Genomic DNA, 11,069 nt, shown 5'->3' on the forward strand with positions numbered 1-11,069 from the left:
CTTTGTCATCAATCGGAACCTCTGGGTTTCCGCAGCTGGGGCAGCTGGGGCAGTCATGTGGTGTATAGAAGACCGCTTTGCCCAGTGTCGATCGGGGGCCTGAGTCCTTCTGATCGAGGCTCAGCCCGTGGACGGTGTGAGGCCGGTAACGGAAGGGAGTCGGGTTCAGATCCCCGAATTTGGAGTGGCGGAGATGGGCGCCGCGAGGCGTCCAGTGCGGTAATGTGACCGATCCCGGAGAAGCTGGCGGGAGCCCCGGGGAGAGTTCAGGGGCGCCCTGGAATGGGTTCGCCCCGAGAGAGGGGCCCAAGCCCTGGAAAGCGTCGCGTTCCCAGCGGCGTCCGGTGAGCTCTCGCTGGCCATTCAAAATCCGGGGGAGAGGGTGTAAGCAGGCACTCGATCCAATCTTTTTTTGGGACGGAAGGCGTCTTCCTCCACCTCCCCTCTTCAGTACAAATGGGTCACCAGGTGCACATAGAAGCACCAGGAGTCAGAGTCCAGATGCCCAGAGAGAGAGTGGGCAATCGGACTAAGGAAGGTGGGTACAGGTAGAAAAGTACCACCGGCACCCGGTAACCCAAAACGGACGTCGTGCACCCGGTAACCCAAAGACCCAAGAGAGAGTGGGCAAGTCAGAGTCCGATAGCCCAAAAAGAGAGTGGGCAATCGGACTAAGGAAGGTGGGTACAGGTAGAAAAGTACCACCGGCACCCGGTAACCCAAAACGGACGTTGTGCACCCGGTAACCCAAAGACCCAAGAGAGAGTGGGCAAGTCAGAGTCCGATAGCCCAAAAAGAGAGTGGGCAATCGGACTAAGGAAGGTGGGTACAGGTAGAAAAGTACCACCGGCACCCGGTAACCCAAAACGGACGTTGTGCACCCGGTAACCCAAAGACCCAAGAGAGAGTGGGCAAGTCAGAGTCCGATAGCCCAAAAAGAGAGTGGGCAATCGGACTAAGGAAGGTGGGTACCAGGTAGAAAAGTACCATCGGTACCTGGTAACCCAAAACGGACGTCGTGCACCCGGTAACCCAAAGACCCAAGAGAGAGTGGGCAAGTCAGAGTCCGATAGCCCAAAAAGAGAGTGGGCAATCGGACTAAGGAAGGTGGGTACAGGTAGTACCACCGGTAACCCAGAGTGGACTTAGGTTCTGGGTGGAAAGCGGCCGGGTGACCAGGTGCACATGGGCCTTTTTGGGTGACCAGGTGCACGAGGGCCTTTTTGGGTGACCAGGTGCACGAGGTCCATTTTGGGTGACCAGGTGCACGAGGTCCATTTTGGGTGACCAGGTGCACGAGGTCCATTTTGGGTGACCAGGTGCACGAGGTCCATTTTGGGTGACCAGGTGCACGCGGTTCTTAACAGCGCGGCTATCTGCTTTATTGCCGGGGAAGGGTGCTTAAGTGTGGGTGCCCTGGTTCACCTGGTGTGCAAGGTTGTGGAGGTGGGGGGGGGTCCCCTGCTGGAATCATCCCCGGAAATAGAGGGTTGTTCCCCGGGTGGTGAGTGAGGGCCTAACTGCCTGTATGTGTACTCTCATGCCCAGAGAGAGAGGCCTGTTCCTGGATAGGGAGTTAGGCCTTTAGGTCTGAAGGTCAATAGTTCCACTGTCCTTAAGGGGGGCAGAGCAGTCAGCCTCTGTGGAGGTGAGCTGCTCTGTCCCCCTTTTTTTTTGGCCTAATTCCCCAATCACCATACCCAGAGTTGGACATAGTGCAATTTCTGTGATTTATTTACCATCCATTTTGGGTTACCAGATGCACGTTTTCAATCACCAGGTGCACAACAATGTGTATCCATCAGAATAGTTTAAACAGTCCATAAAGCACTCAGGACGGGCGCCCATGGATAGAGGGCCATGGATAGATGCCCACTATCATAGTCCCATAGTGGGTATTAATATCAGAATGACCGACAAGTGCATTTAGGACAGTCTTTTTATTTTTAGGTTACCAGGTGCCTACCTTCAAACACCTTACGAGGTGACTACTTTAAATTAGGAGATTATTTTTAGGTTACCAGTTGACCGGCTATTTATTTTTTCCTGCCAAAATCGGTATTTTTCATAAAATGATTAAAAATACTTCCCGAGGGGCTAGAGGTCCCAAATTTCGTCTCATACCCTCTCTCTCAATGGGCAACAAGTAGAGCATGTCAAAAACAAATTGCCCTAACAGGCACCTATGTTTCCGGTAACATCCACTATTTTCCAAAAACTTAAAACACGATTTTCTATTAAAATGTTCTATACAAAAACGGTTTTAATTCAATGTAAATTATCGTCTATTTGTGCCCTTTCGTTTAAAAAAAACCCCATCCAGATTGGATATGTACTTTTTGATTTATTCACGTTTTGGTGTTTCAGCATATAGCCCAAGATGGCTGCCAACAAAGGTCAAATAAGGCCTTGAGGCCAGATAGAGGCATATAAACTGGTTAGGGGTGTTTGGCCTTTAGGCTTGTATGTCCCTTCATCCCATGAGAGAGAGTTTAGCCTTTTAAGCCTCTCTGTGTCCTCTCATTCCCAGAAAAAGTCATTTTACCGGTTAGGTCAAATAAGGCCTTGAGGCCTGTTTGTGACCTCTGATGCCCAGATAGAGGCATATAAACTGGTTAGGGGTGTTTGGCCTTTAGGCTTGTATGTCCCTTCATCCCATGAGAGAGAGTTTAGCCTTTTAAGCCTCTCTGTGTCCTCTCATTCCCAGAAAAAGTCATTTTACCGGTTAGGTCAAATAAGGCCTTGAGGCCTGTTTGTGACCTCTGATGCCCAGATAGAGGCATATAAACTGGTTAGGGGTGTTTGGCCTTTAGGCTTGTATGTCCCTTCATCCCATGAGAGAGAGTTTAGCCTTTTAAGCCTCTCTGTGTCCTCTCATTCCCAGAAAAAGTCCCTTTACAGGTTAGGTCAAATAAGGCCTTGAGGCCTGTTTGTGACCTCTGATGCCCAGATAGAGGCATATAAACTGGTTAGGGGTGTTTGGCCTTTAGGCTTGTATGTCCCTTCATCCCATGAGAGAGAGTTTAGCCTTTTAAGCCTCTCTGTGTCCTCTCATTCCCAGAAAAAGTCCCTTTACAGGTTAGGTCAAATAAGGCCTTGAGGCCTGTTTGTGACCTCTGATGCCCAGATAGAGGCATATAAACTGGTTAGGGGTGTTTGGCCTTTAGGCTTGTATGTCCCTTCATCCCATGAGAGAGAGTTTAGCCTTTTAAGCCTCTCTGTGTCCTCTCATTCCCAGAAAAAGTCCCTTTACAGGTTAGGTCAAATAAGGCCTTGAGGCCTGTTTGTGACCTCTGATGCCCAGATAGAGGCATATAAACTGGTTAGGGGTGTTTGGCCTTTAGGCTTGTATGTCCCTTCATCCCATGAGAGAGAGTTTAGCCTTTTAAGCCTCTCTGTGTCCTCTCATTCTCTGAAAAAGGCATGTCAACCGGTTAGGTCAAATAAGGCCTTGAGGCCTGTTTGTGACCTCTGATGCCCAGATAGAGGCATATAACCTGGTTAGGGGTGTTTGGCCTTTAGGCCTGTATGTCCCTTCATCCCATGAGAGAGAGTTTAACCTTTTAAGCCTCTCTGTGTCCTCTCATTCTCTGAAAAAGGCATGTCAACCGGTTAGGTCAAATAAGGCCTTGAGGCCAGGGCAGTGGGTTTTGTCCCAGGCCAGGCCAGTGGCTTTCTGGCCTATGGGCCTATGGGCCTATGGACCTATGGTCCTTTTTTTGGTTATCAGGCCCCTGTGGGGAAAAAAAATGATTACCCAGGCCTGGCATGAACACTTGACCCGGTGATTGTGAGTCAAGCTCCCTAACCATTAAGCCATACAGCCTTTCGTGAGTAAAGAGACAGCGATGTGAGCTTTATAGTCAAATTCTCCTTCCCCGTCCATTTTGTCCCATATTGGGCCTCTGCTGGGGCCCACACCTGGTGCCCACACCTTGGGCTGTGGGTTAGCAGGCCCTGTGGGGAAAAAAAGACGCTGATCCTTGCGGGTCTCGAACCCTTGCCTGACAATTCTCAGGCAAGTCCGCTACCCACAGGGCCAAACGTCCTTTCACGAATAAAGAGACAACGAGGTGAGCTTTATGGTCAAATTCTCCTTCCCCGTCCAATTAGTCCCATATTGGGCCACAGGTGGGGCGCATTAAGCCCTGGTTAGGGTTAGGTGTTTGTTTGAGCAAACAGAGAGACACGGAGGAAGGCAGGAGAGAGAAGCTATGAGTAGCAGACCAAGACGCGACTGTGGACTTTGTTGTAAACAGAATATAGTGCGGCTAGATCGACATTTGAAGTCTGTACATGCACTTAAGTTCGGTACTATGGAATGGACGAATGCTATGCAATTTAGCCGGTTTTCGACTGAGAGACAGCAGCCCGAATCAGTGCTTGAACCGCGGCCGGAGGACCCTGTGATTTTGCAGCAGCTGGTGGACGAGGGTGAGCAGCAGCTAGTGGACGAGGGTGAGCAGCAGCAGCTGGTGGCCGAGGGGGATCAGACGGCAGGTTCTTCGGCGGCGGTGCAGCCAACCAGTCAGGTCCGTAGTGAACTGTGCTCGGAACCGAGGGAGCAAGGCTGCGTCGTGGCGACTTCTACTGAGAGCGAGAGTGATGAAGACGGCGGTGTGCCATCCCGAATGCAGGTTTGGAGTAATGCAATTTTGACTCAGTATGAACACTATATTGTGGGTACAGCCCCTTCAGTTAAACGAATTGACAATAGTCGCACCAGTATGTCCCGAGTACGGGAATTCCTCCGCATTATGTCGGAGGACAAGGCCAATGAAGGACTGTGTTTTCTGGATAACTACAGACGTGTGTCTGTGTGGTATGCTCAATGTGACGGCCGTGGTTTGGCACCATCCACCTTAAAAATGTACCGAGCTGATGTTAGAGGTTTCCTCAATTATCTTATTCAGTTCCGGCCAAATGGTATGCAAGCTAAGGTCGTTGCAATTCGAAAGATGTTACTGTGCTTGGCGAAGATGGACAGGGACTCGCGGCAGAGCCAGGCAACGCATAGGGCAAAATTCCGCCAACGCTGCAGGGACGAGGTGCTCAGCGCTGCGGAGTTAAAACGCTTTGTTGAGCTAAGCAATCGAGCCATTCCTTCAGTTCTCAGTAGGCTGGAGGAACGTGCCACATGCTCTGACAGGCGTAGGTTTGCAGCTCTCATGTCCAGCCGGTTGGCCATATTTAATGGCACTCGACGATCCCCAGTCACAATGTTTAGTGTGACTGATTTCAGTGAAATAACCCCTGAAGGTGGGGGTTATCAGATGTCTATAGCTTCCCACAAAACTAACTATAGCTTCGGGGAGTGCAGAATTGTTCTATGTCAGGAGGAATACACTTGGCTTCAACGATTCCATAAAATCAGGCCTCATCTGAGTGGATTGACCTCAGACACAGAACTGTTCTTTTTCACATCCTGCGGTCAACCCTACGGTAATCTGTGTGAGTATGTGGGGCAAATCTTTGAAGAGTTTGGCATTGGAAGTAAAGTGACCTTTGGTACAATTCGACGCAGTGTTGCCACGTTGAACTTTAACCAAGGCTCAGTTACAGACCGGGGAACTGTTGCTGACCATATGTGTCACTCTCTGGAAACCCAGGCACGTCACTACAGGTACCATAATCTGCCCAAAAATGCCAGCCGGGCCCGGGCACTGATTGAGGGTCAAATCAATCAATGATTAACTGATTAAATAAAGCATATTTGTTTGAAATTCACCCTTGTATTTGTGTCATTATGCATTAAAATGATTAAAAATGTGTTTAATCCGCATCCACAAAAATATGTGAAAGTGTCCATAAATAATTTAATTTTTGGGTTACCGGGTGCACGGGTCTATTTTGGGTTACCAGATGCACGTTTTCAATCACCAGGTGCACGGGTCTATTTCCTCCTCCAGCACTTGGCTAACAGTCCATAAAGCACCCAGGACGGCCCTGAGTGAAAGAGGGCCGTAGTAGGGTGCTCCTATAGCGGGCATTAAAATCAGAATGACCGTTAAATGCATTTATGACCATATTTGTGTTTTTGGGTTACCAGATGCACGGTTTCAATCACCAGGTGCACGGCTCTATTTCCTCCTCCAGCACTTGTCAAACAGTCCATAAAGCACCCAGGACGGCCCTGAGTGAAAGAGGGCCGTAGTAGGGTGCTCCTATAGTGGGCATTAAAATCAGAATGACCGTTAAATGCATTTATGACCATATTTGTGTTTTTGGGTTACCGCTTCTATAGCAATCAGTATCCATCGTGATATTTTAAACAGCCAATAAAGCACTCATCGGTATTTTTCATAAAATGATTAAAAATACTTCCCGAGGGGCTAGAGGTCCCAAATTTCGTCTCATACCCTCTCTCTCAATGGGCAACAAGTAGAGCATGTCAAAAACAAATTGCCCTAACAGGCACCTATGTTTCCGGTAACATTCACTATTTTCCCAAAACTTAAAACGCAATTTTCTATTAAAATGTTCTATACAAAAACGGTTCTAATTAAAAGTAAATTATCGTCTATTTGTGCCCTTTCGTTTAAAAAAAAACCCCATCCAGATTGGATATGTACTTTTTGATTTATTCACGTTTTGGTGTACCGGCATATAGCCCATATAGCCCAAGATGGCTGTAACCGGACAGTATTTTAATATTTAGGTTCCCAGGTGCACATTTTCAATCACCAGGTGCACGGAGGTATAGGGTCCCCCATGGATAAAGGTCCGTATTAGGGTGGTCCCAAGTGGGCATTCATTTTTTGTAACACCGCTAATGTAATTTTTGGGTTACCGGGTGCACGGGTCTATTTTGGGTTACCAGATGCACGGTTTCAATCACCAGGTGCACGGCTCTATTTCCTCCTCCAGCACTTGTCAAACAGTCCATAAAGCACCCAGGACGGCCCTGAGTGAAAGAGGGCCGTAGTAGGGTGCTCCTATAGTGGGCATTAAAATCAGAATGACCGTTAAATGCATTTATGACCATATTTGTGTTTTTGGGTTACCGCTTCTATAGCAATCAGTATCCATCGTGATATTTTAAACAGCCAATAAAGCACTCATCGGTATTTTTCATAAAATGATTAAAAATACTTCCCGAGGGGCTAGAGGTCCCAAATTTCGTCTCATACCCTCTCTCTCAATGGGCAACAAGTAGAGCATGTCAAAACAAATTGCCCTAACAGGCACCTATGTTTCCGGTAACATTCACTATTTTCCCAAAACTTAAAACGCAATTTTCTATTAAAATGTTCTATACAAAAACGGTTCTAATTAAAAGTAAATTATCGTCTATTTGTGCCCTTTCGTTTAAAAAAAACCCCATCCAGATTGGATATGTACTTTTTGATTTATTCACGTTTTGGTGTACCGGCATATAGCCCATATAGCCCAAGATGGCTGTAACCGGACAGTATTTTAATATTTAGGTTCCCAGGTGCACATTTTCAATCACCAGGTGCACGGAGGTATAGGGTCCCCCATGGATAAAGGTCCGTATTAGGGTGGTCCCAAGTGGGCATTCATTTTTTGTAACACCGCTAATGTAATTTTTGGGTTACCGGGTGCACGGGTCTATTTTGGGTTACCAGATGCACGGTTTCAATCACCAGGTGCACGGCTCTATTTCCTCCTCCAGCACTTGTCAAACAGTCCATAAAGCACCCAGGACGGCCCTGAGTGAAAGAGGGCCGTAGTAGGGTGCTCCTATAGCGGGCATTAAAATCAGAATGACCGTTAAATGCATTTATGACCATATTTGTGTTTTTGGGTTACCGCTTGTATAGCAATCAGTATCCATCGTGAAATTTCAAAGTGTCCATAATGCACTCAGGTCGCCCCCGACAGAGAGAGGGCCGTAGTAGGGTGTTTCCATAGCGGGCATTAATATCAGAATGACCCTTAAATGCGAGGTATAGGGTCCCCCATGGATAAAGGTCCGTATTAGGGTGGTCCCAAGCGGGCATTCATTTTTTGTAACACCGCTAATGTAATTTTTGGGTTACCAGATGCACGTTTTCAATCACCAGGTGCACGGCTGTGAAAAGTGTGGACTCTGCCATTTTTCCGACCAATTTCTGTAATTTTCAGAAAATGATTAAAAATACTTCCCGAAGAGCTAGAGGTCCCAAATTTCGTCTCATACCCTCTCTCGTGATGGGCAACAATTGCATCATATCAAAAACATTTCGCATTCACAGGCACCTATGTTTCCTGTAACATTCACTTTTTTCCCAAAACTTAAAACACGATTTTCTATTAAAATGTTTTCTACAAAAACGGTTTTAATTCCATGTAAATGCTCGTCTATATGTGCCCTTTCGTTTAAAATAAACCCCATCCAGATTGGATGTGTACTTTTTGATTTATTCACGTTTTGTGTTTAACAGAATTTTACCCCCAATTGCGGGATACACATAAACCCAGTGAGGTTCCGAGCTTATATCGATAAATTGGCCTGAACGTCAATTACACACTTGGGGGTGGGTCGACCAGACAGGTACCGGCGCGAAATCAGAAACCTGGTTTTTGACAACAAGACTTCCATGTCCTAGAGAGACGGGGGTGGTGTCAAACTGATCAGGCCGAATAGAAAATAAGTACTGGGTACTTTTGAGGGATGTGAGCCCCTCGTAACCATGGTAATTTGGACATTTTCCGCCGGCGTCCGATTTAGTGGTTGGAACAGACCCTTCGGCGTCCGATTTATCCTAACTTTTGAGCCACGTTTCCCAGCTTGGTGATGGGAGGATATTGAGCTCTGCCCCGGCAGTTGCTCTATCCCAGCTATTACCTTGTGGGTTTGGTTCATCAATGACCATGGTTCTGGTCCAATGAAGGTGCCTGTCCCTTCGGCGACCGATTGGTGGTTGTTTAGTCCCGGTGAGGGCTAGCTCTCCAGTCCAGTCCCATACTTGTTTCACGGTGCGTCTCCATGGTTGTCCTCTGTTGTCCAGGGAGTTTAATTTCCTCTGACTGATTTGCATTCGTTTTCCACCTGGGAGGGACTCTATCGGCCGGCCTTTGGCTGGTGTTCTGATGGATGTTCCCTCCCGACCCAAGTGGATTTGCCTCTATCGGGGGAGCCCCTTTCGGAATTTTGGTCCCCTAATTTCGATACACTCCAGCCGCGCAACGTTCGTGCGATTTCGAGCCGAACTGTCTGACCAAGTGGCCCTCCATTGGTGTTCCGGTGCGGGGAGTGGCACACTCAGGCTGCGAAGCATGTGGTGATGGTCATCCCGTAACGCATCGGCACCAAAAACACGTATTCTCAAACCCTGTCTTCAAATGTGGACCTACCCGGTTGACCCAAGCGGTCTGTCTGAGGCCGGGCAGCGTCCGGGAAACCAAAGTATTTGGGTTCCGGGGAGTATGGTTGCAAAGCTGAAATTTAAAGGAATTGACGGAAGGGCACCACCAGGAGTGGGGCCTGCGGCTTAATTTGACTCAACACCGAAAACCTCACCCAGGCCGGACGGGATTGACAGGTTGAAAGCGGATCACACACTGAGCGGATCAGCGTGTGTCTACCCTTCACCGAGAGGAATTCCCAGTAAGCGCGGGTCATAAGCTCCGGTCCCTGCCCTTTGTACACACCGCCCGTCACTACTACCGATTGGAGAGGTCCTCGGATCGGCCCCCGCTGAGGTCGGTCACGGCCCTGGCGGAGCGCCGAGAAGACGATCAATCTTGACTATCTAGAGGAAGTAAAAGTCGTAACAAGGTTTCCGTAGGTGAACCTGCGGAAGGATCATTAACGGGTTGCCAGCCGCCGGCATGGGGCTGAGCGCCGAAAATCCAGCTATGCTGCGGGTTGGGTAGGGTAGGGGGCTCACGCCTCCCGCCTCTCTCTTCTCCCGGCGCGGGTGTCATCGGTCCTAGCCCGCTTCCCCCGCATTCCCCCCTTTGCCTGGGATGTGCCCGACTGGCTCCATCCCCTTTCCCCATTAGCCACGGTTGCATGACTCACCTATGGGCGGGTGGAGAGGGCCGCTACCGAAGGGGACTGGGGGTGTCCGGTGAACCGGGACTTCCCAAAATGGTCTAACACTGATGTAAGCGGCTTGAGTATCGCCCCGTATCCTCGCGCGGCACTGGGAACCCAGTCAACTTCTCTGCGCCCCGGCGTAGGTGGGGGTTCAATGTCTGCGCGGCTTCCCTGGCGCTTCGGCGACGAGGACGCAAGCGCAGCTCCCGGAAGCCTCCCTATTCTTAAACCTTTGTCTTTGAACTTATGGCCTGGCGCTCTGGCGAAGTGCGGGTGGAGGAAAGGAGGGTAACCTCCCCATCTCTGCCCGGCCTCTGGCCTCTGCGTGCGTAATGAGAAAAACAAGAGTACAACTCTTAGCGGTGGATCACTCGGCTCGTGCGTCGATGAAGAACGCAGCTAGCTGCGAGAACTAATGTGAATTGCAGGACACATTGATCATTGACACTTCGAACGCACTTTGCGGCCCCATGTTCCTCCTGGGGCTACGCCTGTCTGAGGGTCGCTTTGTCATCAATCGGAACCTCTGGGTTTCCGCAGCTGGGGCAGCTGGGGGCAGTCATTTGGTGTATAGAAGACCGCTTTGCCCAAGTGTCGATCGGGGGCCTGAGTCCTTCTGATCGAGGCTCAGCCCGTGGACGGGTGAGGCCGGTAACGGAAGGGAGTCGGGTTCAGATCCCCGAATTTGGAGTGGCGGAGATGGGCGCCGCGAGGCGTCCAGTGCGGTAATGTGACCGATCCCGGAGAAGCTGGCGGGAGCCCCGGGGAGAGTTCAGGGGGCGCCCTGGAATGGGTTCGCCCCGAGAGAGGGGCCCAAGCCCTGGAAAGCGTCGCGTTCCCAGCGGCGTCCGGTGAGCTCTCGCTGGCCATTCAAAATCCGGGGGAGAGGGTGTAAGCAGGCCTCGATCGCAATCTTTTTTGGGACGGAAGGCGTCTTCCTCCACCTCCCCTCTTCAGATACAAATGGGTCACCAGGTGCACATAGAAGCACAGGAGTCAGAGTCCAGATGCCCAGAGAGAGAGTGGGGCAATCGGACTAAGGAAGGTGGTGTACAGGTAGAAAAGTAACCACCGGCAACCC

General features: G+C 49.7%; 1 non-coding gene across 1 annotated transcript; it reads left to right on the forward strand.

The window, feature by feature from the left end:
• The first annotated feature begins 10,339 nt into the window (after window positions 1-10,339).
• On the forward strand, window positions 10,340-10,493 carry LOC116360798 (5.8S ribosomal RNA). Its single transcript, XR_004207153.1, has one exon. It is a non-coding gene; the product is annotated as a 5.8S ribosomal RNA (ribosomal RNA).
• Window positions 10,494-11,069: the final 576 nt, after the last annotated feature.

Source organism: Oncorhynchus kisutch, unplaced genomic scaffold, assembly GCF_002021735.2.
Source record: "Oncorhynchus kisutch isolate 150728-3 unplaced genomic scaffold, Okis_V2 scaffold469, whole genome shotgun sequence".
In the NCBI taxonomy this organism is placed as follows: Eukaryota; Metazoa; Chordata; class Actinopteri; order Salmoniformes; family Salmonidae; genus Oncorhynchus; species Oncorhynchus kisutch.